Source organism: Corvus brachyrhynchos, unplaced genomic scaffold, assembly GCF_000691975.1.
Source record: "Corvus brachyrhynchos isolate BGI_N302 unplaced genomic scaffold, ASM69197v1 scaffold313, whole genome shotgun sequence".
Classification (NCBI taxonomy): Eukaryota; Metazoa; Chordata; class Aves; order Passeriformes; family Corvidae; genus Corvus; species Corvus brachyrhynchos.
In genome coordinates, this window is record NW_008237248.1 from 24,737 (window position 1) to 29,537 (window position 4,801).

At 53.1% G+C, this 4,801-nt stretch overlaps 1 pseudogene across 1 annotated transcript in view; it reads right to left on the minus strand.

The window, feature by feature from the left end:
• Window positions 1–1,279: 1,279 nt before the first annotated feature.
• Window positions 1,280–4,801, minus strand: part of LOC103613023 — a 6,964-nt pseudogene continuing 3,442 nt past the window's right edge. The window contains exons 6-13 of the transcript XR_001860650.1: window positions 4,404–4,477; window positions 3,791–3,903; window positions 3,435–3,500; window positions 3,065–3,160; window positions 2,868–2,983; window positions 2,346–2,499; window positions 1,614–1,741; window positions 1,280–1,535 (exon numbers count right to left, since the gene is read on the minus strand). The product of XR_001860650.1 is annotated as an FACT complex subunit SPT16-like (transcript). The remainder of the gene's footprint in view (window positions 1,536–1,613; window positions 1,742–2,345; window positions 2,500–2,867; window positions 2,984–3,064; window positions 3,161–3,434; window positions 3,501–3,790; window positions 3,904–4,403; window positions 4,478–4,801) is intronic.

A 4,801-nucleotide genomic window follows, 5' to 3' on the forward strand; every position in this document is an offset into this window, starting at 1 on the left:
TATTAAAGCCCCAAAAAACGTTGAGGAACCCCAAAAAACCTTGAGGAACCCCAAAAAACCTTATTAAAGCCCCAAAAAACGTTGAGGAACCCCAAAAAACCTTGAGGAACCCCAAAAAACCTTATTAAAGCCCCAAAAAACGTTGAGGAACCCCAAAAAACCTTGAGGAACCCCAAAAAACCTTATTAAAGCCCCAAAAAACGTTGAGGAACCCCAAAAAACCTTGAGGAACCCCAAAAAACCTTATTAAAGCCCCAAAAAACGTTGAGGAACCCCAAAAAACCTTGAGGAACCCCAAAAAACCTTATTAAAGCCCCAAAAAACGTTGAGGAACCCCAAAAAACCTTGAGGAACCCCAAAAAACCTTATTAAAGCCCCAAAAAACGTTGAGGAACCCCAAAAAACCTTGAGGAACCCCAAAAAACCTTATTAAAGCCCCAAAAAACGTTGAGGAACCCCAAAAAACCTTGAGGAACCCCAAAAAACCTTATTAAAGCCCCAAAAAACGTTGAGGAACCCCAAAAAACCTTGAGGAACCCCAAAAAACCTTATTAAAGCCCCAAAAAACGTTGAGGAACCCCAAAAAACCTTGAGGAACCCCAAAAAACCTTATTAAAGCCCCAAAAAACGTTGAGGAACCCCAAAAAACCTTGAGGAACCCCAAAAAACCTTATTAAAGCCCCAAAAAACGTTGAGGAACCCCAAAAAACCTTGAGGAACCCCAAAAAACCTTATTAAAGCCCCAAAAAACGTTGAGGAACCCCAAAAAACCTTGAGGAACCCCAAAAAACCTTATTAAAGCCCCAAAAAACGTTGAGGAACCCCAAAAAACCTTGAGGAACCCCAAAAAACCTTATTAAAGCCCCAAAAAACGTTGAGGAACCCCAAAAAACCTTGAGGAACCCCAAAAAACCTTATTAAAGCCCCAAAAAACGTTGAGGAACCCCAAAAAACCTTGAGGAACCCCAAAAAACCTTATTAAAGCCCCAAAAAACGTTGAGGAACCCCAAAAAACCTTGAGGAACCCCAAAAAACCTTATTAAAGCCCCAAAAAACGTTCCTCTCAATGCCTATTCACTGGTCACTCAATGACCACCCAACAGCCACTCAATGAGCCCTTTATGACCATTGAATGGCCACTCAGTGACCACTCTTAAGACCATCCAATGACCCCTCTACGACCATTCACTGACCACGCCCACCGTCCACCCAACAACCACCCCAACACCATTAAATGACCACTCAGTGTCCACCCACCACCCACTGACCACCGACTGACCGCTCAGCGACCCCTCTAAGACCACCCATCGTCCACCCAACAACAACTCAACGCCCACCCAACGACCGCTCTCCGCCCCCTCACTGACCCCCCGCTGACCACCAGATGACCACTGCCCACCTCCTTCTCCTTCTCCTCGGCCTCGCGGGTCTTGTAGCGCTTCTGCACCTCCTTGATGATGCGGAAGGCGTTCTGCAGGTTGGACGCCGGCACCGTCGACTCGCCCGGCGGCTTCAGGTTGGACGCCCGGTACGTTCTGCGGACAAAGCGGCCGCCGTGACCCCGCGGTCACCTGCGAGTGACCGCGCGGGAGGGGCGCGGAGCGGTCACCCACATCTCCTTGACGAAGGTGGCCTCGGGGTTGGGGAAGATGTTGCCCTCGTTGCGGCCCAGGGCGCTGCCCGGGCAGAAGAAGTTGATGCGCAGGTAGGTGTAGTCGCCTTCCACCGACATGCTGATGTTCTGGGGGAGGAGAAAGTTCCGGAAGAACGCGGGGTTGGGCGGCGCGGATTTGGGTGGAAAAACCGGGGATTTGGGGCGGTGCAAGAAGAAGTGAAAAAAATGGGGCGGCGGGACCCCAAAATGAGCTGGAATGGGGCGGTGGGACCCCAAAACCACTGGAAATGAGGTGGTGGCACCCCAAAACCTCCTAAAATGCCAAGTGGGACCCAAAAAAAGCTCTGAAAAAAGGTGGTGGGACCCAAAAACCACCTGAAATAGGGTGGTGGGACCCCAAAATCACCTTAAACTCAAAGTGGGACCCAAAACCAGGTCCAGATTCGGTGGTGGGACCCCAAAACTAAGTCCAAGTGTGGTGGAATTCCCAAAAGCACCTGAAATGGGGCAGTGGGACCCCAAACCCAGATTTTCCTCTTTTTCAAAACAACTCGGGGTTTTTTGGAGCGATCTTGGTATTTTTGGGGTCGATTTTGGGCATTTCCCTCGCGATTTTGCCATTTCCATCCCAATTTCGTCGTTTCCCGAGCCGTTCCCAACCGCTCTGACCCCGGGGCTTTTCCCCGTTGTTTTTTGGGGCGCTTTCCCCAGATTTTGGGGCTCGTCCCACCTTGATGGTGGCGATGTGGAAGGGCGTGGCGATGCCGAAGACGGGCATGATGACACTCTCGTACTTCTTGTCGATGTAGATCTTCATCTCCCGCACGTGCGGCTCCTTGGGCAGCAGCGCCGCGCTCTTGTAGGACACGTTCGACTTCCGCGCCCTGAGCGGGGCGAGAAAACAGGATTTTGGGGAAAAAAAGCGTGATTTTGGGGAAAAAAAGCGTGATTTTGGGGCGTTTTGGGGAGTTTGGGGGGGAACTTGGAAGGGGGATTTAGGGTGGGTGGGCGGCTCCTTGGCCACGCTCTTTTAGGATGCGTTTGAATTCCGCACTCTCAAATGCGGTGAAAAATGGGGATTTTGGGGAAAAATGGAGTGGGCGGTGGGATTTGGGGTGGGAATTGGGAACTGGGGCAGGAATCAGAAACTGGAGCCCGAATTAAGGCAAATCAGCTCGGAATTGGGACGACGGGGCAGAAACGGCGCTGGGAGCGGGGAATGCGGGACGGGAAATGGGGCGAATCGCGGTACTTTTGGGTCTGCTGCTCCCCGCGCTGCTCCGTCAGGCGCCGCCGCGCGTCCTCGTTCAGCTGCGTGGCCAATTCCTTCTGGTGCGCCCGGCGCTTCTCCTCGGCCGTCAGCTCGTTCTGGGGGGCACCGAGGGGTCAGGGCGTGGCCAGAGAGCGGCCGGAGACCGGTCAGGGTGTGGTCAGGGGGAGGGGACCCACCCGCGTGCGCTCGGTCAGGAGGGCGGCGCGGGAGCTGCGGCCCAAGAGGTCCTCGGCCGCGTCCTTGTCCGGCTCCTCCTCTTCCTCATCTTCATTCTGGGTGGAAAAACGGGGAATTCGTGAGGCAAAACTCCCACCTTGAAGTCCCGAAACCCACCCGAAATTCCCAGAGAATCCAACGAGAAAGCCCCGGATTCCATCCTGAGCAGCTTCCCCTGCAGGGCAGGAAAGCCCCCTCAGAAAACTCCCCCCCGAAACGAAACAAAACCCCCCAAATTTTACAGAAAATTCCACCCGAATCGGCTTTTTCCAGTCACCTCTGAAGCTTTTTCCTGAAAAGCCCCGATTTGGGCCCAAATCCTGTGCTCACCTTGAGGAAAATTCCGACGTTTTTCACCTTTTTCTTGACGGACGTGAGGACCACGGCGGGACCGTCCTGTAGGGGGCAGTAAGGGGCCAGGGAGAGACACGATTGGTTGAGGGAATGGGAAAGGAGAATGTGATTGGCTGGCGAGATGGGAAGGGAGAACGCGATTGGCTGAGGGGAAGGAGGCCACGATTGGCCAAGAGGAGCGAAAGGCGTGATTGGCCGAAGGAACCGAGAGACGCCATTGGCTAACGGGCGAAGAAGAAAAGCCGGGATTGGTCGGTGTCGGGTTAGGCCCCTGTGATTGGTCAGCCGCAGAGCAGGGACCTCTGTGATTGGCTGGCTGTGGCCCCGCCCACCTCGTCCACCATGACGGTGTCGCCGATGAAGAGCGCGTACGTCCGCTCCTCCGGCCGCTTCCCCTCCTTGTTGGGCAGCTCCGAGAGCCCCACGTTGATGCTGAAAACCATCCCTGGATCGAGCGCAAAAAACGGGATTTTGGTAAAAAATACAAGACTAAAAAATTCCCGGGAAAAAGGGGTTTGGGGGAAGTTTGGGAAGTGGGGGTGGGGGAGGATTTGTTAGGGTGGGTTCTGGCAGGAAAAGTATTTGAGGGAGTAAAAGAGGGATTTTAGGAGGAAAAAGGGAAATTCGAGAGAAAAACTGTGGTTTTGTGGGAAAATGATGGATTTGGGGACAAAAATGATGATTTTAAATGACAAAACTATGGGTATTGAAGCAGAAAACGCGATTTTGATGCAAACAACAAAAATTTTGTAAAGAAATGACGATTCTGAGGGAAAAGAAATTGTGACCTTCTGGGGAAAAGGACAATTGACGGGGAAAAGGATTTTGGGGCGAAAACAAAAGTTTTAGGTGAAAAAAATCACAGCGTTAAGAGAAAAAAAACGCTGATTCTGGGGCGGAAGAGGCGGATTTTGGGGCGGAAAAGGGGGATTTTCTGCCTCTCACCCTTCTTGAGGCGCTGCTGGTTTTTGCTGTTGATGACCAGGGAGCCCTCGCGGAACTCGATGCCCATCGCGAACCTGGAAGCCCCGGGTGACCCCAAACTGACCACCGTGACCCCTCAACGACCCCAAACTGACCACCGTGACCCCTCAACGACCCCAAACTGACCACCGTGACCCCTCAACGACCCCAAACTGACCACCGTGACCCCTCAATGACCCCAAACTGACCACCGTGACCCCTCAATGACCCCAAAATGACCACTGTGACCCCTCAACGACCCCAAAATGACCACCGTGACCCCTCAATGACCCCAAACTGACCACCGTGACCCCTCAACGACCCCAAACTGACCACTGTGACCCCTCAACGACCCCAAAATGACCACCGTGACCCCTCAA